The sequence below is a fragment of the Bidens hawaiensis genome, unplaced genomic scaffold (genome assembly GCF_021521415.1).
Source record: "Bidens hawaiensis isolate Kalapana, Puna unplaced genomic scaffold, B.hawaiensis_p1.1 tig00025587_1, whole genome shotgun sequence".
Lineage (NCBI taxonomy): Eukaryota > Viridiplantae > Streptophyta > Magnoliopsida > Asterales > Asteraceae > Bidens > Bidens hawaiensis.
The window spans coordinates 205245-228834 of record NW_027494093.1 but is presented as its reverse complement, the minus strand read 5'-3'; the positions used below and the strand labels follow the sequence as shown (position 1 = coordinate 228834).

The 23590-nt window shown below is 35.6% G+C and overlaps 3 pseudogenes across 1 annotated transcript; all 3 read left to right on the top strand.

The window, feature by feature from the left end:
* Positions 1-5221: 5221 nt before the first annotated feature.
* On the top strand, positions 5222-11202 carry LOC143571819 (thymidine kinase a-like; annotated as a pseudogene). The gene is made up of 4 exons (XR_013142163.1): positions 5222-5558; positions 9730-9874; positions 10656-10777; positions 10899-11202. The product of XR_013142163.1 is annotated as a thymidine kinase a-like (transcript).
* Positions 11203-13171: 1969 nt separating this feature from the next.
* Positions 13172-15379, top strand: LOC143571849 (epi-neemfruitin B 7-O-acetyltransferse L7AT-like; annotated as a pseudogene).
* An 843-nt stretch (positions 15380-16222) lies between these two features.
* LOC143571847 (calcium-transporting ATPase 12, plasma membrane-type-like) overlaps positions 16223-23590 on the top strand; it is a 34463-nt pseudogene continuing 27095 nt past the window's right edge.

The following is a 23590-nucleotide window of genomic DNA, read 5'->3' as shown; positions in this document are numbered from 1 at the left end:
TTTTTACGCATTTATTATTTTTTTCATTATTTAACTCGTGTAATACACGAGTTTCTCATATATTGTTTTATATGTAAAAGTGTGTTTCGTTGAGAGAATTAGTAATGATTAATAACTAGGTAACAACACTCGTTTTGTTGCCGCGACGTAGCAACATGAATTTGACATGTATCTATTAAGTTCATTATGTCACAACTAAATCCAAATAATAATTCTCTACGCCAAAAACGGTATCGACACGCATACAACTTATGATTAAAGCAATACAAATTCGCTTGGTATTGATCATGTTCGTTATGATACTGAAACTAAACTCAAGATATAAATTCATCAAATGTTAATTTAAAACGAACAAAAAAGAAACAACTCAAATAAAATTAATAAATTGCAACACCAAACACGAAATTTAAACTTATATATAATTTCTTTCTCTGTGACAAAATAAATCCTTGTTATGGGTATATATTTTTTTTATATAAACTAGAATATAGTTTGTATCTTCAGATTTTTGAATCGGTTTAAACGACACACGATTTAAGATTTATCTTTTAGATTGGTTTCACTTACCATGAATACTTATCGAGTAAATGTGAAGAATGCCACATCACTTCTCGAGATAGGCATGAATACTCGTCGTTACAAATAAAGTGGTTAGATTATCTTACAAAACTGTTACGGAATTGAATACGTATTCTTACAATGTGGCTTAGCCACAAGAAGAAATATTTTCTTATTATGGAAAAACTTAAAGTAGTTTTGCATATTATAAACCGCTGTTTGGATCAAGGGCTTCACCAGATATCAGTTGATCCGAAAGCCTTCGCAATCTTCTACTATCGTGAAATTCCTTATTTCAACTTTTTAACTTTTGAAAAGTTCATTTTCTCAATATCATAAATACACTAACATCTTCAATCAGATTAAGATCACGTCATTTAATATTGTGTACTTTCTAATAAATAATTTAACTTTTAAAAAGTTAAATGCTAATAAATTTTTATAAAAATTTAAAAAATGCAATCATCATTCATTTAACATTTCGTTTTGTGGTGTGTGCAAAGAGAAAATCGTTTAATTGATATATTTAATTTTGTTTGTTATTAATACAAATGGACAGTTCACAGTTGGGTTTTATTAATTAAATAATTATAGTTTGCATAAAAGATTATTGAATTAAAGGGAATATTAAATCTAAGAAAGAAGTTGAAATGGAGGGGTTGATGTGTGAAAGACAGAAGGGATTGCTAGGGTGTATATTACTTGTTCCACATTCTTAGTTGGAAAGTTGCAATGCAACTTTGTTATTATCACCAACTCTTTTTTTTTTCCCCTAAATTGTAATTTCAACATTAGACCCTAATCTAATTATGCCTTTGATTTCATAATATCGGGTCACCAAATTAACTATCACCTAATTATTAAGAATAACGTTCATTTTAAGGTCTAGAAATACAAATAATAATCACATAAACAATGTCTCGATCCAACTAATGATAAAAGACTTAGGTAACTTTAAAAGCCTCTCGATTCTCATTCTTTTGAGCTTTTCAAGTAATTGTCTATAATAAACGATAACATTTGAATTTCATAACACGCATTTAACACTACTTTTCTATTGACACGACACTCAACATCTAGATCTACGCAACTTTGTGTAAATGTAAGAAACTAATTAGACCAAATATTCATAGCTACACAACTAATTTTGTTAGTTGCTTGTTAATCTGTTTTTCTTAGAACACAACAAAATATTAAATATATAATTAAAAGTTATTTATACAACTACATACTTGCTAATTAGTTTGCTAAAATCAATTATTGTAATCCATATGCATTAGGCACTTGTCCCCTTACCCTCTCACACACAAGGACACCTATGGTGATTTCCCTAAATACTTGCTTGGTCCACATGCCCTCCAATTAAGTACATAATCAATTACCTAACCCCCTCATCAATCAACATGTAATCCACAAACTGGTCTGGACCGACTGGACCTATGGCTCGAACATGCCCATAACGATTCTGAGTTTTGAGTCAATCAACATGTAATTAGAAACTAGTCTAGACTGACTAAACCAATGTCTCAAACATGTTCATGACAATTCTGTGTTTTGAATCAGTTAACAAACTATGAAAATGAAAATATATTAATTCGACTTTTGTTTGCAATTCCATAATATAACAGAATATGTGTTTAGAAGAACGATAGTTAAATAATTTAACTACAAAATAGAAACACCTTTAGTTTTTTTTTTTAACGGTGACTTTCATAGTGGTTGAATAATCAGCCACAGCTCTCGGAGAGAGCCCCAACCGCCCCACTCGGGCCAAGACTATGTTGTCTTAACCGGGCACACGCTTAGCTTAGCATCCGAGTTTGGCTAGGCGTTCAACGAGAAAATTTCGAGTCCCCTGCCACTTGACAGGAGTTGTCCGCCCACAAGAGCAAGCTCTCTGGGAAGGGACACTCTAATAGAAAACTCGTGTCGCCATCAAGATTCGAACTTGAGAGGCCAACCGGCATCAAACTCTTACCCATCATTTGGCTGGCCACTTGAGCTAGCCCAAGTGGTTAGAAACACCTTTAGTTACAAAAGTAAGTTATTTAGAACTTATATTATTTAATGTAATGAAAAGCTAATCAACCTTTTCGTGACATGTTAACCTCAATAATTAAGACATAATAATAAAGATATTAAATTTCCGATGTGTAATAATTTAAGGCACAAGGGATTGTCCCCTTAAATAAAAATAGAATAGTGGATTTACAAAATAAATTTATTAATATTTACAAAAATATATATACTAAATCAACATTCAACAATGACTTACAATATATTCCTTTATTTTGGTTATTTAAAATTAGCATATATATTATTTAAAAGCAAATTGTACTGTTATTAAATTAAAAAATGAAATGTTGATAAACGTATAGTGTATATATATATAAATATAATAGAGATACGAACAAGTCTTGGGTGGTTTGGTATAATTCGTGGTCGGCCACTTTGACTAAAGTTAACCCTCTTAACAACAAAAAAAAAAAAATTGGTCTTAGATTTATCATTTTATTAACATCTTAGAGGTGTAAATCGTAATGGGTTAAAATTGATGAGGCCACACTATGTACACATTCATTTTAAAGATATTAATTTGTATTAGGACATGCTTACCCGAACGTACATGACCCATAAAATTATTTTAGGGTCAGACGATTTTATGAGTTGTAATTAAATTGTATACATGTTGAATCAACTAGTTGGCGGGTGCATTTTTAATCAAGTTGTAAGTGAGTTGATGAGTTGAACTTATATGTTTTCATCTATACATTCTAACTTTAAATGGATTGACGGATCGACTCTTCTAGTTTTAGATTAAGCTGACCAATACATGTTTATTAAACGAGTTTGATATGTCAACTCAAAACGAGACTTGTTAAAAGATTAGATTGAACAACCCATACATTGATTGGTGTCATGCCGTGTCGTGGATTAACACCCTAATTTATTTGTTTCATCTTAAAATCGTAAATAAGGGATTTGAACACAGTTTTGGTTTGATCATGTATTGATAGTGTGGAAAAAAAACCACCAAGGGTTATCATTATTTTCGTATAATAGCAGTTATTGTTAGGTCAAAAACTAATGTAGGTTAAACTGCTAAGAGTAAACCTTATCTATAATAAACTTCATGATCAAGTCACCAAAAGACAGCTTATCAATTACTTGGATAGCAAGCATACTATTAGAGAATTTTGTCTAATACGCACTTTGGTCCAAAAGAGTTTGGATAAAACAATACCGGATCGATACTTGACTTTATTTTGTGATTACATCCAAGGTAACATGTATTAAAAACATGAATAAGTAAATACACATAATCAAAGATATAACATAATTATATTTATGTGTGCTATATTATTAACAAAGATATAAAGTTAATCATTTAAATAACCTCTTGAAAGTTAAGAGTGGGACGTTCTTTGACACTCAAATCGGTCCTAAAGAAAAGAAATATCGTCAAAAAGTGAATGGTACATAAGAGTATAAGACACAACATGTTTTTGGTGTGTTGATGTTGTCCTAGTTAGGATCCAATAAATGGCGCTTATTGTTTGTTAAAAGAAAAGGAGGTTGATCATAAGAGAGTACATGTAATTGGTAAACCAAACAAATGACTAAATTAGGAGTATTGGGTAGAACCTAACTACTTAAGAGTACAACATATTTAATGACACGAGGATGTTAGGTCACGTTTCGTGGCAGGACTGTTTATTCTTGCGGCGGGGTGTTAGAATTTGTAAGGCTCGGTTTCGAATACTTGTACACCGCTCATCAATCCGCAAAAAACACACTTATATCGAAATGTAGTTAAAAATACCAAAAAAAAGAAAGAAAGTTTGAAGCGTTTATACATGTGTGCTTCAATGAGCTGTACATTATTACGCGAAGTCTGTTTTAAAAAACAAACATATAATAAGGTTAGACGCATGATGGCTTAGCAAGAGCATTTTGGGCAGAAGCTATGACAATTGCATGTTATTTGGTAAATAGGTCATCAACATCAGCTAGAGTGATATGAAAGTACTCGTCGAGTGGTGGTCTGGACATAAGAATGATAAGTTGAAAGCTTATTCACATGTGAACTAGGAGAAGCTTGAACCAAAGGCTATAAAATTTGTGTAATTTTTGGGTCTTCTGAAGGGGTAAAATGATATAGACTTTGGAGGCTAGATGATGTGAGTCCAAAAGTAATTGTAAGTAGGGATGCGGACATGCGGTTTCTAAAGAAGAGATCATGTATAAAGTCTAGGGGTGTGAAAAAAAAAACATAAAAAACCGAACCAAAACGATAAAACCTAACCAAAACCGAATTAGAAACCGACGGTTCGATTTTGAACTTTAGCAACAACCGGAATATTGGTTTTGGTTCGGTTTTGTATTTTGTTAAAAACCGAACCTAACCTAAATAACCATAAATATTGAAATAACCATAATATCTTAACCGTAACCATTAAAACAAAATCGCATCCAAAACAGAACCGAACCCAAAAACCAAAAACCGAAATCATAAAACCGAAAGTTTGTTTTTGGTTCGGTTTTAGTCAAAAAACCGCACAACGCACATCCGTAATAAAGTTTGTGATGGTCAATAGTGGTCAGCATGCTAGGAATGCTCAATTATAATCAACAACAATAGTCACACCTTAAAACTAAAACCCAAAATCCTCCTTAAAACCTTAAACCCTCGTAGTCGTATACTACTATGATGATGATGAAATCACTAATCTTTTCAACAACAAGAACGACATCAACAACCGTAATCCCTAATTTTGTTATCAGTTTTTCAAAGTCGTTATCTTCAATCTCTTCTAACTCCGTACATGTTCGAAACCCTAAATTTCTTCATAAAGTACGCTCTGTTAGTTCATCATCATCATGTTCTTGTTCTTCAAGCACAAATGAGAATGGTGAAATTCACGTGATTGTGGGGCCCATGTTCGCCGGAAAACCACCAGTTTGCTTCACCGGATTCAATCCGAAAGCTCCAATGGCAGGTTGGTTTGTTTGTTTGTATATCAACTCATCAGTTAGGTTAGTTAATAAAGTTATTGTATGCAGATATGGAAACAGGATCAAATACATTTTATTCTTAACATGAAAACGGTGAGAACCAATTTGTTGTTATGATTAGGTTTATTTTTATAGGTGTTTGCTGCTATTTTTTGTTCGTATTTGCTAATTTCCGATTATGAGACGTTATAAGTATTTGCTGATTTATATTTTGTTGTTATTATTAAATGTTTTCCTTTGCTGTTATAACTATTTGTTGGTATATGCTGTTATCATTTTGTTCTTGATTTTGATTCTTTTGTTGTAATTTTTAGGTTCTTTTATTTGTTATTATAAGTCATTGTTTATGTAGATTGGTATTGTAGTTGGTATTGTTTCTTATGTTCTCATTTTTTAATAAATTGGCATTATTTCCTACATTCTCATGTTAAGATCAAAATGTACATGAACATTCCCCTGCAGATATGACCATTTTTTATTCGGTTCGGTTATTAGCCTCAACTAAATTAACCAATTGGTTTTCGGTTTGTTTGGTTAATTTGTCGGTTTTCGGTTCGGTTAATAACCAAATTCAGGTTTTGGTTAATACTTTCACTTAGAAATACATGAAATAAGGGTATAAAAGCTAGAAATATATGTAAATATGAATTGTTCGGTTTGGTTAACTTAGGGTACAAAAAATAACCAATAACCAATTTTCGGTTAATTTCAGTTTGGTTTAGTTATTGCTATTGTTATTAAAAGCGACCAAAGGGCATGCCTAGCAGCCTAGGCACAATTTTTAGGCGAAGTGGTGGTTTCCCGCTTTAAATGCTAAAGGCGCATATATAGGAGAAATTTCAGATTTTTTTGATTAGTTTTCGATTTTTTCTGATTTTGTTGTCTTTTTTTCTGATTTCTTTTTATAAATCAGTAACTGATTCATAAAAATCACCTAAAAAATAGGTCAACTTAACTAATTTACTCCAAAATCATCTTTAATTCTTGATTGTGTATTAACTATGTTTTTTATATTTTAGTTAACCTACATATATATATATTATATTATTATTTCAAAGAGTTTTGATTTTTTTTTGTATTTGTTAAATGTTTTTAATTGTTAATTGTATTTAATTTTAATTATATTTGGGGAGTACTAATAGTTTTATTTAGCTATTACATATATATTTTATTGTTTTAATTACTGCGCTTTTATTTCTAAGGCCCTCGCTTTTTTTGCACCTAGGCCCTAAGCGATGCCTATGCGCCTTGAGTGCGCTTACCGTTTTTGATAACTATGGTTATTGCTTACCCCTAACTTTTTACTATTGATACTGTATGTACCTAACACAATCGGTATTAGGCTTTTATGTTTTCAGTATTCGTATTTTTATTTTTATTTTAATGGTGCAAACCGAATACGATACGATATTCGGTATTGGTATTTTAATTGTTTCAAAAGTCGCTGTACATACGAAGAGCGTCTAGTATTTCACTATTTCATAAATTATCTGTTAAAAACGTCAAGGAGGTTTTGAAAAGCTTTCATAGGATGATAAATGCAGCCTTTAGACTAAAGACTATTAGAGATAATAATCTCCCTCCAAAGACATAATTCAAATTCAAATTTGTAACTCTTATTTTATATTTAGATAGTCTTAATTAGGTTTGATGATAGCTTATTTCTTGGGATTTATTGCTGCAGTTTTGATTCATATTTTATGTATATATTGAACAAGCAAAAGCTATTTCTTTCTTGCAACAAAGTGAACAAACATGCAAGTTCATGAAAAGAACATCAGACTTATTTTGTACTTCAAAACAAATTAATTCTGGCATCCAGCATCAAGACGAGTTGTCATATGTAGAACCAACATGTCAAATACCAAACCCGTACATCTTTTTTAGCTGCACTAGCCACCGACCTCGAAGTTGTTTCCCTTCTATCAAAACAAGGAATCGAGTTCCCATCTCAAACCGTGAAGAAAACCCATCCACAATCAGAGAAACAATCTCTACAAGAAACAGTCGAAAGTCATTTGATGATTTCTTCCTGTAAGTCATCATTTAGTGGGCCATGGATGAAAGGCCATGGGATGTATGAGTGCGTTAGGATTGTTTCTTAATAGAGCCAAGAAGTGTTAAAGGTAACAACTTTATTATAAAGAATTGATATTTTTGGTTCTAGATTACTTTTTTCTTGATGGGTTTTTTGTTTTTGTAGTATGCATTCTACTTTCTTGTGGTTGGAGCTGCAATATGGGCTTCTTCATGGGCAGGTCTTCAGGTCTTAATCTTGTTATAACTTATCAATCTAGGGTTTTATTCTTAAAGATTCTTGAAAGTGAATTATTTTTAATTTTTTTTTTGCAGAGGTATCATGTTGGATGTATATAGGTGAGAGACAATCAACAAAAATGAGGATTAAATATTTAGAAGCTGCACTGAGTCAAGATATTCAGTTATTTGACAATGAAGACAATCAATGTACACATGAACGTCGATCGCGATGAGAAAGAGCGTAAGGATGCAACAGTCTTGGCTCAATTAAGAAATAATCCTAATGCAACAGTCTCATTCATCCCATGGCCTTTCATCCATGGCCCACTAAATGATGACTTACAGGAAGAAATCATCAAATGACTTTCGACTGTTTCTTGTAGAGATTGTTTCTCTGATTGTGGATGGGTTTTTTTCACGGTTTGAGATGGGAACTCGATTCCTTGTTTTGATAGAATGGAAACAACTTCGAGGTCGGTGGCGAGTGCAGCTAAAAAAGATGTACGGGTTTGGAATTCGACATGTTGGTTCTACATATGACAACTTGTCTTGATGCTGGATGCCATTGTTTTGAAGTACAAAATAAGTCTGATGTTCTTTTCATAAACTTGCATGTTTGTTCACTTTGTTACATGAAAGAAATTGCTTTTGCTTGTTCAACGTATACACAAGTATAAATCAAAGCTGCAGGAATAAATCCCAAGAAATAAGCTATCATCAAACCTAGTTAAGACTATCTAAATATAAAATAAGAGTAACAATATTTGAATTTGAATTATTTCTTTGGAGGGAGATTGTTACCTCTAATAAAGACTTTTCTTTTTTGTTTTGTTGTTTAAAACGGTCTTATGCCGACTATGATCAAAATAATTATATTATTATATAAAAAAAGGTTAGTAAAATGTTTGAGGAGGCTGTGTGTGTTGAAGCACTTACGCTCTGTTCTTGAGTTTTTTTAAAGTAGGGAAAGGAAAAGAAAACTAAGGATAGTTATAAAATGGGTGTTCTTGAGTTTTTTTAGGATGGAAAGGAAAAGAGTAGAAGGAGTTAGGAGGGATTAAATTGATGTTTTTTCCCAATAAATTATCCTCCCAAAAATGAGATGATTACTATGGATAAGTTTTTTCCCAATAAGTTATCATTTCTTTTCCTCCAATTTCCTTCCAACTCAAGAACACACCTATTAAAAAAAATTTCCTTCCCTTCCCTTTCTTATCCTTCCCTCTCATTTCCTTTTCTTTCATTGGTTAAAAAACTCAAGAACAAGGCGTTAGGGCTACTTTAACTTGTTTGATTCATTAAGAAGCAATGGTAAACGTTCTAGCAAGTTCGGGAAGGTTAAATGAAGCTTATTAGTCTGTGGAAAACGAGTGTAAACTGTAAAGAACGTCCAGTGATATGAGTTTCTCTTCTTCAGGGCTTGTAAGGTTTATGGAAACATGGATATAGTAGGATTGAGGTGCAGATTAAGGTGCACCTTTTTCTTAATGGGACAGATATATGAGTGTTTTAAACGATGCTACCAAATAGGTGGTATTCCCAGAGAATCGATTACGAAATAAAAGTTAGCATTAGAGAATCTATTAGTATGGGTGAGTGTTGTACTGTTGTAATATATCTTTATCAGTGGTGGTATCTTCTAAGAAACTTTAAGTAACATGTCTTTATTTTTCATGTTTATACTCTATTGTTGTTTTTGTTATGTTCATTAGATTGATGTGAATTTGCTTGTTTGCTTGCATTGGTTGAGACTTGAGAGTTTAAATAGGCGAGTTAGTGAGTTTTCTTGTGAATAGTTCTGTTTTTCACTATCTTACAGATATTATTTCTTTATATGTGTATGCTCTATGTTGTCGGCAATCATACGTGTTATATTAATTATGTATTTCCTATCAGAAACGTAGCTGTTATAAAGTCCAGCAAGGATACAAGATACGGACTGAATTCCATTGTGACACATGACGGGGAGAAATTACCATGCTGGCCACTGGCTGCTTTATCATCATTTAAAGAAAGAATTGATCATGAAGCCTATCATAAGGTAACTTCATAATAAAACTTATTCGTCAACGTTTAAAATTGGTTATCAAATAACACTTTAATATGAATTTGACAGATAAATGCGTGCATGTTTAAGCTGTTGTCATGTTTTGAAAAATTAGCTCCAAAAACAAATTGGGCACCCTGCCTTCATTTTTGTTAAAAAATTAATAATAATGAAATAAATTTAAAAATATATTTGTAGTGGGCCCCATTACAGACAGAGTCTTCTATTTTTGTCAGTGAACCACTTTGTTTACCTGATAAATTGAATGAAGTAAAATGAACGAACATGAACACATATCGTTTGTTCATATAAATTCGTTTATTTTCGTTAGTTTGTATTCATTTATATTCGTAGAGTAAACGTTTGTTTATGTTCATTCATTAATATATTTATATAGAATTTTCTGGCCCATTGCAACTTAATCTAGTTTTATTAACATTTTAGGCCCAACACACTGTTACTCACATTTACCTTTAATTGGTTTTAGCTTAATTATGTTCTTTCATCTATGCTCAGATATGTTCGTTCGTTTACGATTGTGACCCATTGTTTATAAGGTTAACGAACAAACATAAACGACCAGAAGCACGTTCAATTCTTAACGAATGAATGAACAAGAAAACCCGTTCTTTAGTTCTTCGTGTTAGATCGTTTGCTATGGGTGGGATTTACAGTGTATGGTTGTTGTTATTCGATCGTTTGGTTGGTTCATTCGATCCTGTTTACAAGCCTATTTAGTGATGTTTTCTTTCATGTGGCTGTTGCATGACAATAGCTAGAGGTGATCGGGATCGATGAAGCTCAGTTTTTTGACGACTTGTATGATTTCTGCGTCAAAGCTGCTGACCATGATGGCAAAACTGTAATTGTTGCTGGATTGGATGGCGATTATTTAAGGTAACACTCAGCTTTAAGCTTCATCTATCATATGATTATTTCGGAGGTTGTATGCACTAAAAATCTAAAACAGACTTTGTGATTTGAATATTTAATGATTGAATATGAATACTGTTTGCAGAAGGAGCTTTGGAGTGATTGATTTAGTACCGATTGCAGAGTCTGTAACCAAGTTAAAGGCAAGATGTGAGTTATGCGGAAAGCCTGCTGCTTTCACTTTAAGAAAGACAGAGGATACAGAGAGAGAAGTTGTTGCGGGTGCAGATGTTTACATGCCGGTTTGTAGACATCATTATGCAACTGGTCAACTGGTCAAAGCGGCTGCAAGAACTGTTCTTCAATCACACAAGGTTCGATGTGGCACATTGTCATAAATCGGTATTATTTGGCTACCCTTTGTAGGTTGCCTTGTGTTATTCTGTTACTAATGGAGTCTGTGCAAAAAGAATGTTAGGTTTGAGTTGAGTGTATGTTTATGTGGTGTTTTCTTGTTACTGTTATTGCACCATGAAGACCTAAAGAGTGAAATACCTTACCGTTTAGGGCCCTTTTGAAATGACCGATCATCAGTCGTGTAGTACACATGTCAGTAAGATTTCTGGTGTTGGGAGTCAATGACCCGTGAATGCTTTTATATAATCAAATATGTATTCCTTAAGAAAGGTTAATCTCACATAATGGAGCTGCTAGTATGAAAAATTAATATACAAAGGTCAAGGAATCAAAAATCTGATAATTTGGGTAAAGAAAGTATTGATGGTCACATACATGTAAGTCTTTTAGCTTTCTAATCTAGCACTTGACCGGCTATTGGCCTAAATCATACAATGAAGAGGAGGAAATCGGTAATCAATGATTGTTTATTATACCATATATGTGGTGCATGGGAGGAGGAACTTGGTGTTATAATACAATCTAAAATGGTGGTTTCTTTTTGGATGATTTGGAAAGCTGGAAATGAGTTTATTTTAAGCAAAGGAGTGCAATTGCAAAAATGGTGGATGTCGTTAATCCTTATTCCTTCTTAGGGTGGAAAACCGCAACAAAAAATCAATTTAGTTTGGGATTCACGGTGCAAATTTAATTTTGTAATCTTTCCGTTGCAGGTGTGCTGGTGGTTGCTTGTAGCATGTGTTAGTTGTTCCTCTTTATACTTTTGGTCTTTTGCTTCTTGCTTGAGGTCACTTTTAGCATTTTTCTAATAAAATTTGGCCTTTAAAAAAAATTCACAAATTGTCTTACTGTGATCAGACAGAAAGATATATTCTTTTTTTTTAAAGAAATGAACCGTTCAATGAATAAATGAATTAGTTTGTCATGGGCAATATTTGCCACAAATGCATTTCCAAAAAAAGCTTTTTAAGATTGAGGATTTTAGTCACAAATTAGTTATAGAATATTAATGCTATAACCGTCTTAACTTTTATACAAGTCAACATCTGCCAAATGCAATTAAATAAGAGTTATTAATGTTTTAGAATCACTGTTTACTGAGGTTTGTCATATACATTTAGGAGTCACTAATGACTAAGGAGTGGTGAGGTATTACCTTGGGCTTAAACCGGTATAATGATACAAACATGTGTTATCGGTAATACCTACGGTTCAAACTGTAAATCATTTGTCCAAATTACCAAGCTAAATTGTACCAGGCTATTGAGCGTCAACGGTGTAACCCCGGCTGTTATAAATCGGTTTATAAACATTGAATGTTAATCCTAACTAATTAAACTTGGTAGACAACTAATGTGTTTTGTTATTGAATTAGTGAATTGGTTTATAAGTGTTTTTTTGTCTTCATACGGTTTTCATAGGGTAAGAGCCCGGACTTGCATTGAGTTTGCTAATAAAAAAAATTCATTTTCAATATGTATTAAGATTGAACGAAAAATGTAGCCAAATTCATTATGTATGAATAGTTAACCCATTTTAATCCAATTTTTTTAACCCGACTTGTTTTGACCATACCTATTTATTGTCCGTATCACAAAGACGTCTGGAACCGTCACCAGATTCATATATTATTCACTGTTAACAATTAACACGTGTAGATTCAATATAATTAATTTTTTTATCTACTCTTATACAAGTTTGTTTCTCTAGTTATGCCCCCAAGCATCATGTTGTTAGAGAATATTGTAGAAGAATATATTATTAGAGTTTTAGTATAATAGTGTTACCATAATTAAGAGATTGTATTTGATTATGTTTCTTTGTATTTATCTAATTGTACACCTATATATAGTTGATCAATAATACATTACACATCACGGTTTATATGCTAAGTATAATGCTACACATAATAACTGTTTATGGCAAAAGTCAAATACTAGCAGCTTTGCATCCTTTAAAAAGAATAGTGAGATGTGAAGATGATCATCATCAATATTGATAATGAAGTGGTTCTTCTCAGCCTGCAAAGCAACCCAATATATTCTCATTTCTAAACAATGTCATCTTCATGGTGGGACTTTCCCTGCTTTCGACCCAATCCGGTGTTCGAAATCCTTATATTCGGGGAAATATTATAGCACCTCGAAAATACTAGATGCCGATGGTACTGAATCCTCATACAGGTTAGCAATGATAAACTGATTATTATTTTGTTATCTAAATATGAACTAGTTTGAGTCTCATGCATATGTTGTGGTTTATAACTTTTATTGTAGGTTGCGGAATGGTGATCATAAGATTGAACAGCATATTAAGAGTGTAGATCTTGAAATAATTTCAACAGAATCCATCAAACCATCTTCACCCACACCCCATCATCTAAGAACCTTTAACCTCTCTATTATAGACCAATATATGTCAGATGTGTACACCCCTTTAGTTTTATTTCTACCCAACACTAGTGTCATGGATGCTGTAACCAAAAGATCAAAACATTTGAAAGAGACTTTATCCCAGATTCTAACAAGATTTTATCCCGTTGCTGGAAAAGTTAAGGACAACTTGCAAATTGAGTGTAATGATGAAGGAATCTATTACACTGAGGCTCGAGTCAACCAAACACTTCAAGATTTTTTAGGAAATCCAGATGATGAAAGAGTGAGACAGTTGATGCCCAAAAAACCTTGCACCGCAGAATCTTCAAAAGGAAATTATGTTATAGGTATCCAGATATGTTAGTTATACCATCACCACTACCATAACTATAAGTGTAGTCATCAGTTAATATTTAATTAGTCTTGAATAACTTACACTTGTGTAAGGCCCCGATCCCGTTGCCTACTTTAGCGTTGGATTTACTTATAAACACAGTTCTAAATATTAGAGTGAATTAAAACTTTTCACGGAATAGATAAATGCCAACCATTCGTTACATAAGTCTTAAAATTTAAACAATATAAAACGTGTCTTTAAGTTCAAACATCATAAATTAAGTCTTCATATGCCAGCTTCTTTATTCTTCTGTCATGTGCCCCTCTTCAAGCCAGCTATCTCATCCTACTCACCTGCGTGCATACTAAAAGTCAGCTACGCTGATTGAGTTCTAGTTAATCAGGCAACATACAATGCGTTCACATACTTATATACATACTAGAAGATATGTGTACTTTCATACTTAACCTGTTCACCTTACTTTCATGTATACATTCATACGTCATTCTTTCATACTTTCTTTAACTATAAGTGTAGTCATTAGTTAATCTTTAATTAGTCTTGAATAACTTACACTTGAGATATGTTTGCCAGGTGAATGTTTTCAGATGTGGAGGGATTGGGCTTTCCTCGAGCGCGTCACACAAGTTCTTTGACGGACACACATTTTATACGTTTATGAAAGCATGGGCAGCAGCTGCTAGAGGTTCACCGGTGACAGTTTCACCAAGTTTTATTGCTTCTGAGATCTTTCCTAACAATCCTTACTTAAAATACTCAGTGCCTTCCAAATTATTTGCCACCACCAAAATGCTTAGTACAGAAAGATTTGTATTTGATTCTAAGGCTTTGGCTATGCTCAAGGCACAACTAGTTTTTGACAACTCAGCTAAATCACCAACTCGCACGGAGGTCACAACTGCTGTAATTTGGAAAGCTGTTGCCCAAGCGGCATCAAAAGTAAGACCATTTGGCCCAGGGTCACCTCATGCTTTATTTTCAATGGTGAATATCCGGAGAAAGGTATCACCTAATTTACCTGAAGAATCCGTTGGAAATCTTATTGATGAAGCATGTGCAATCTGCTTTCCTGGTGGCCACCTGGATCTACAAACCATGATGGGTCAACTGAGAGAATCAATAGCAAAAATAGACTCAGTTCACATCTGAGTCCATGAAAGGGGAGAAAGGGCACGGGAAAATCAATGAGTACTTGCAGAGCTTTAACCAACTAATGGATGTGACAGCCGAAGGAGACTGCTTGGTGGCTTCAAGCTTGTTGAACAGTGGAATGTATGAGTTGGATTTTGGATGGGGAAAGCCGATATGATTTTATAAGATGAATGCAGGATTCGCCAGGTTTTTGACTTTGAATGACACGCTGAAGGTGGTGGTGTTGAAGCGATAGTCACACTGACTCCAGATGAAATGGAGATATTCGAACGTGATCCAGAGCTTCTGTCCTATGCCACTGTCAACCCTGGTCTCTTTGATTAGTTATTTGAATGATATGGATTTCGTTTTACTGGTTTTGCTTTATTATAATTGTGATGTAAACGATATACGTAGCATTCAAGTTTTAATTATACCACGATATACGTAGACAACTAGCTTTTAGCGCCCCCCCCGGTATTACGGTTTTTTTTTTTAATTTACGTTTCCATTTCTGATAATAATAATAATAATAATAATAATAATAATAATAAAATAATTGAATTTTAGACCATGTAGAAGAAGGAAAACTCCAAATTTATAATATTATTATGAAGCCGACCTGAATAATATCATGACACATGGCGGTGTATTGATTCCTAGTTTGGTGACAACGAACTGGGAATTCTGCACAACAATTGAAAATTGTGAAACCATGTTGCAAGTAGTGTCAAATGCTCAATAAACACAAAGTATAACTTTATTGCAGAAATATACCTCTGCATCTATTTTAATAAACTTTAGATGACTTGTTACAAGTTTTTAAATGCTTGTCCACTATCTTACAAGATACATCATTATTATCATCTTGAAAGAAATCATAAAGTAGAAACTTTTATCATCTAAAAATTCTAAAAAAAAATATCACTTAAAGCGATAGAACTCGCGATGATAAAGTGACAAATCAACCAACACAGCTAAATGGTGTCAGATCAATGGAGAGAAACCGGTCTTAAAACAGAAAACGTACCTCAGCTCGGCTAGATTTTAAGCATACCCGTGTACTAGGCATGATCAGTTTATAGCCGAAGTAACAAATAACACCTGCAATAAAACCAAAAACCGAACTTCAATAAGAACTTGTGGCCTGCTCTCGCCATTAACTTATGTAACTAAGTTAATGGCAATATGGAGTTATGTGGAAAGCCTGCTGCTTTCACTTTAAGAAAGACAGAGGAAACAGAGAAAGAAGTTGTTGCAGGTGAGATGTGTGCATGCCGGTTTGTAGACATCATTATACAACTGGTCAACTGATCAAAGTGGCTGCAAGAACTGTTCTTCAAGCACACAAGGTTCGTGTGGCGCATTGTCATGAATCGGTTTTACTTGGCTACCCTTTTGTAGGCTGCCTTGTGTTATTATGTTACTGATGGGAGTTTGTGTAAAAAGAATATTGGCTTAAAGTTAAGTGTATGTTTATGTGGTATTTTCTTGTTAGAGGGACATGTCAACTTTTTTTTCACAATTGTCATGAAATGGCCACAAAATTTTTGTTTCGATTTAGGCCTCCAAAATCGTTGAACCGACCCTGCTTTCACTATCACCTTCATGAAGACTTAAGGAGTGAAATACCTTACGATTGAGGACTCTTTTGACCTATGGAGAACCTCAAAGATGGATTTGGCAACTATTGGTTGGTCCTAAAATTTTGCTATGAACATCTCTAGATTTTGAGAAGGCTAGCGAGTACAACTCCACTCTACTCTCAGTTGAAACTATGCGGAAAAAACATATCCAAATTTGACATGTTAAAAAAGATGTTCTCCACGTTCCACGCTTCTGATGTAGGTTGTGGACTTGTGAGTGTTGATGGAACCATTAACGGAGGTGGGGCTCATGATCCAAATCCTGGCATTAGCGGTTCAAACTAACATAGCAAGTTGCGGATATAGATAATAATAGATGGGAAGATCTTTCATGTTGCATAGAATATTTAAAACAAATTATCAGAGATTGATACAAAAATACACGATATATTCTTTGAAAAAGAAAATATCATTTCAAGTTTTGTATTATTCTAACCCGTTGGTTTAGGCGTTTAGCATGGTATAAATGTTTTTAAAAAAGTTGTTTAGCATGTTATAATTGTTTTTAAAAAAGTTGTTTATAACGTTATTAGTTAAGTTTTGTATATAGATAATTAAAGTACTCGTATAATATATTGGAGCTTTTATTTTGTAATATATATGAATACGGTCTGATATATCAATATTTATATTTATAGAATAATGCATCGACACTACTAATAATAACAATAAAAAAATAGTAATATTGCAATATATTGCATTAATATAACAAGGGGAGAGGTACATTAATTAGTGCAACCCATTAAGATTTGTTTAAAAATGTTTAATCACTCATGCAATGTCTTTGGTAAGAACAAGGAAAAAAACGTTACTAACCACAATTTTTTTTTCTCGAATAATAATTTTACTTCCATCTAAAATTCCGATAACTTTGCACTTAAAAAAAATTTAAACCCATCACCTCTATTTTGTAAGGGTGAACACCATACCACTAGACTATGTTACTACTATGTTTAACAAATAACTACTTAAAAGCCGAAAGTTAATTAACAAAATGGAGTTTAAAGACTTTAATAAAAATGAAGGTATACAATCTTTTATATAAATCCAAATAACATATATTCATATTTATTAGCAATAGTATTAATTTGTAGTGATAAATATTTGAACTTCGTAGAAATCATCTATGAATTTCCAGGATGTTGTAATGGAATTTCCGATCCTTACAATTCATAACTAATAACACACAATGCAATATATAAAAACTTAATTAGAAGGGTGACATATATGAAGCTTCCGTTTATTTCATGGATGAGAACGTACAACGCCTTTAATTTCACGTTACGCGTATTGTAAATTTGTAATTGTAACATATATGCACAACACGTTTGACCGAGTCATCCATGCAATTTGTTCCAACTTGAAAGTTCAAGGCAAAAATTTAACAATTAAGGTGCAACTACCTATACATATAGAACAACTTCAAAAGAACACACACTCCACAATATATAACCAGGGTGTGGGATCGTGCACCAAAAGAGCACAAAATGTATATAGTTACAAAACATGTTCATGTTGGCCTATATAAACCAATTTGAGTTTTGTAACACGTTAAACGAGGTGTCTCACAATGCTCTTTTCTTTCCACATGATAATAAGGTATGACCTGCCTCAAATAAAATGTGTTCCAAGCATATTACGCGCGGATGAGAGATCATGAAAACCTTGTACTTGAACGTGCTTGAGTAGGACCAATTCTTCACGCATTAGTGAGTGACCTCCTATGAAGTTTCTACGCACACAACATGGAAAAACATGGAAAAAGTAGGGGTCATATATAGAAGGCAAAACAATAAAACAGTATTACTTGGTTTGAGATGTCAAGTATTACAAATGGTATCAGCTGCACTTATCTTTTTGTTGTTTACGATGGTGGGGCAAACAATATCAAGGGCAATAGTCATAAGGGGTGTTTGTGGCACCTTAACGTGTTTTCTTATCCTTCTATTTTGTCTACACAATGGCATTGGGTTATAAGAAGCGGTCTAGCTCAAATATCGTGAACTTGTTTTCGTCATTGAAGAAACGTGGATCGACTTACTAGTAGACGATCAACTTTCATCGGGTATGAGTGTGCTATATCACCGATGGTTTTCCGGAGTATGAATTCTTCCACCTACAAAACGAGCAGCACCGTGAACTTACCCCTCAGAAAGGGACAGAGGGGTCCTCTATGGGGTAACCCTCCGGTGTGAGAATAAGATATTGTAGGAGAAGATAATAATAATCTGAAAGTGAGTAAGGATTTAGAGTGTATTTTCTTGCTTACCTCCCATTGTGGAGGTGGTGTGGTATTTATAGTGTTAGGGTTTCCAATGATTGGGCTCAGACCCAATTAGGGCCTTTTTGGCCTCCTCCTATTGCTTCGCGCCACGTGTCCTTAGGACACCTGGTGCTTTTTCATTGATTATTCTCTGACCAAGGTATTTCACCTGACCCATGTGCAATCACGTGGTAGCACATGGGTTTTGCTGAGTTGTCCACCTTTCATTGGCAGCTGTCAACATCAGCATATTCTTTATTCCTTAAAGGATACCTTCTGGAAGGTTGTCTGATGAGCACAATCATGGTTGTCCTTATCCTGATTTGGATAAGGATGTGGTTGATTATGTGCATGTGTGATATGCGCCTATCCTGGGGATGCGCGAGGTCTTCTCTTTATTCTCACGCGCAGATGTTTCATGCGCAGATGTGATATGCGCAAGCATATGTAATATGCGTGAGCATATGTGATATGCGCCACACGCAGATGCGCCACGCGCAGATGTGATATGCGTGAGCATATATGATGCGTGAGCATATGTGATATGCGCCACACGCAGATGCGCCACACGCAGATGTGATATGCGTGAGCATATATGATGCGTGAGCATATGTGATACGCGTGAGCATGTGATACGCGCCACACGCAGATGCGCCACACGCAGATGTGATATGCGTGAGCATATATGATGCGTGAGCATATGTGATACGCGTGAGCGTATGTGATGCGTGAACATATGTGATATGCGTGAGCATATGTGATATGCGCCACGCGCATAGTTTTGGCTTTGTGTCTTCATGACATCCTGATTTCAAGCCTCTTGTCTATATCTTGTGGGTTGACCCGCCTCGCTCGATGTTAAGGCGGGTGCATACCTCTTCAAGCACCCCAGTCTAATGTGTGTCTTGTCTCGCGCGAGCGAGGTAAGATAGATATTAGACTTAATAGTTTGCTCTTTTAATAGGGTTTGTCTTTTCTTTTTTATTTCTCATATGTGCGTTGCGCGAAATTCTATCCTTTTGGTTGAAATGAATCGTCCATGTACGTGGTTGGTTGGTGCTGACATGCGTCAGAGATGGAGACGTTATGTGTCAGACTTTTCGTGTGCTCAAGGTGCTACAGTGGCCTTTCATGTCTCCTCATACAGTGTCAGGAACACGTGTCGCGCTCATGTTGGCCTGCACCTGCGAGTGGGGGCGCGTGAGCGTAACTCTGATCAGTACCTGTTTCTTTCTCTCTCCTGGGCCTATAAAAGCAAGCCTTTTGAGTTGTTGTTCTTCATCTTCATTGTTATTTTCAGAGCTCTTTCTCCTTCACTTTTAATTCCGATTAAGAGCCCTTGATCTTTTGCATTCAGATTTCCGTGCTTAAAGTAACCGCTCTTTGATTCACCATTGTATGTCTGATAACCCAGACACCACAATTTCCCCCAGCAAACGCCGTGTAAAATCATTAGTTATGTCCACTTTGAAGAAGACCGGCAAGGGTAAACGGGCTGCCGAGGCCTCGTCGGAGGAGGTGGGGAAGAGCAAAACAGTGAAGAGATGGGATGAGATTCCTGCAAATTGAAACAGTCTGACTTCGATAACCTCGTCGCCTCTCAGGGTTTTCTCCCTGAGTACAGCTGTCTGCTCCCGGCGACCGGGCAAACGGCAGCAGATCCGCCCACCGGCTACATCTCTTTATACTTTCACTTTTTCACTCACTGTAACATTCGTCTTCCGATGACAAGGTTTATGGGTGCGCTCCTTCAGTTTTATGGGATTCACATATCCCAAGTCCATCCTTGTGGACTAGTGCGCATGACTCATTTTGAGTTCATGTGCAAAGCTCAGCGCGAGGAGCCCACCCCTCGGCGCTTTCAATATTTTTACAAGCCAAAAATCCAAGATTCTTGGTTCTCATTCATACCGCGCAGTCAGAAGGTTAAGTGCTGCACTGTTTCCTTCAAAAACCTTCATGACTGGTCTGAAAATTTTTTTATATTAAGGCTGGTGTGATTCCCATCCGCATGACCATGCGCGCGATCACTTCTGCGCCCGCGGATGAGAATGTTCTTAAAAACCCAACTGGCACATGGGTTAACAAGTTGACTGCTGAACCATCCCCCGCCAAGAATATTTGCGAGGAGGCGCTGGTGGGGGTTGGTATGAGCAAGAGGTGGACCGACAGCGCGACTGAGCCTGTCGTCCAAGTTGATGGCTTAGGTGAGTTATTAGCTCATTGCATTATTTCTGCGCGAATATAATTCGCTTTGCTGATATCATTTGTCTTGTTTTATGCAGTAAGCAAGGAATACGTCCATGCCGCCTATGACGAGCATATGGAGGGCGGCTCTGTCGCGCTGAGCGCTGGGGAAGTTGCTTTCCCCGATCGCTTCGATGATATGTTCATCCCTGTCGATTTAGAATTTTGCTTTGACAGCGATGCGCCTGGTAAGCCTTTGTACTTATGCTTATGCCTTTAGAATACCAAATTTGGTTAACATTTCTGTTGCACGTATTGTAGATGCGCTTGAGAACTATGAGTTGGAGCTTGCGGAAGAAGAGGTGGAGGAAGAAGCTGAGGCGCCTATTGGTGCATAATGTCAGTAGTTCATAGTCTAGTGTCTGTAATCGAGTCTGTAATGTTTAATTATGTTTTGTATGTTTAAGCGAAGTTACTGACAAGTTCGCTTAACATGCGAACTTGTTAGTCAAGCGAAGTTATGGACAACTTCGCCTGAACATGCCAGGCGAAGTTGTCGTGTATTTATATACCTAGCTTACGGCTTGGTTAGGTGAATCGTGAAGTTGTTCGTTTCAGTAGTTTATCAAGTTCATTGTAACGTGAGGACGAGAGTCTGTAATAGTGATATCGTATCACGTGTTTGAGTTATTATATAACGTGTGTTCGTTTCGTGTGTTCGTGTGATTCGTGTTCTATACTCGTAACGATCTACGCAGGGATTCCGCACCTGAGTTGATCGAGATATCTCGTGCGATCCGTCCAGGGAACCTACAATTGGTATCAGAGCATTTGCTCGATTGTGTGGTTCGGGATATTCACGCGGGTGTAGAAATCGTCCCGTTTCGACTATTCGCGGGACGTGTTTTCTGTGTTTTTGAGTCAATCTTACCTCCTACCATCGTAATCAAGCCTTTGCACCGTCAAAAACCTCGTAAAATCCAGATTTCAGATCTGCAAAAACGTCCGTGTTCATCAGGCGAAGTTGCCGTCAGGATACGTAGGGTTTCGGCGAAGATATAAGGTTAAGCGAAGTTATCCACAACTTCGCCTACCTTCTCAAGTTCGCCTAACTCAGCGAAGTTCTCTACAACTCCGCCTACCTCCTAAGTTCGCTTACCTTAAGCGAAGTTAATCATCTGCGAAGTTCTTCAGCGAAGTCAATCAGCGGCGAAGTTAAGGCTTAAGCGAAGTTATCCGTAACTTCGCCTACAGTACTTTTCAGAAAATTTTTTGATTTTTTTTCGGGTTTCTTACTTTTCGGGAAAGATGTCGTCGATTAACATCTCTGAGTTAGTGAAGATGGAAGTTGAAGCAGGGTCAGCTACTAAGGCCCCAAGATTGCTGAAGGGAACCGATTTCGTTGCATGGAAGGATCGGTTCATACAATATGTCAAGTACCAGGATGCGAAGATGTGGGTATGCATCCAGGATGGTTATATTCCACCAGTTATGGAGTATGAAGGTCGTGATCAAATCAAAAAGTATAGCAAAATGGAAGAAGAAGAGAAAAAGATGTATGAGGCCGAGAGCAAGGCTCATGCTGCTATTACTATGGCTCTTCCACAAGAGATCCTTCATACGTTTAGAAAGTACACGTCAGCAAGAGAGCTTTGGGAAGCTCTTGAGAACAGATTTGAAGGGAATGTAGGAATCCGTGCTTCAAAGATAAAATTGCTCAAAACCCAGTTCTTAGTCTTCAAGTATTTGAAGAATGAATCTTTAGATGATATTATCACTCGATATTACCATCTGATGACTGAATTGAGCAACTATTCAATTTCCTACCGAGAAGAAGAAATAGTTGAGAAGCTTCTAGATGCTCTCCCACCAAAATGGGAGATGTACACTGTGCTAATGAGGGAAGACAAAGACTTTCTCACATATGATCTAGAAACGACAGTTAACAAGCTCCGAACCTTTGAGCTTAATATGGTCAGAAAGGAGACACCTATGGATCAGGTTCAAGATCCAGGTATGTATGGAGCTAAAGTCAACACTAGCTCAGGATCGAAGACTGAATCTGCTGCCTACTACTCGAAGGGAGAGTCGGGCGCAAACTCATCACATGAGGGTCATGTGTCAGTCAACACAAATGGTGATGTTTGCTATGTAGCAGGTGGATCGAGTGGTTCTCAACCCCAGGTAAGCAAGAGTAGTTGCTCTCCATGTATTCCCAGCAACAACTACTCCAAGATGCCTATCAGTGTCAAGTCTGCTGAAGAGCAGTTTGGTCTCTATGCTTCTTTTATTGCTTCCTATGAGAACTACATTCAAGGGAAGGTTGTTGATCCAGCTATGTTGGATGAAGACTATGACCAGATTGATGCTGATGATCTGGAGGAAATGGATCTGCAATGGCAGATGGCTATGATCGTAAGAAGAGTGAAGCGGTTTATGAGAAAGACCGGGAGAAAGTTT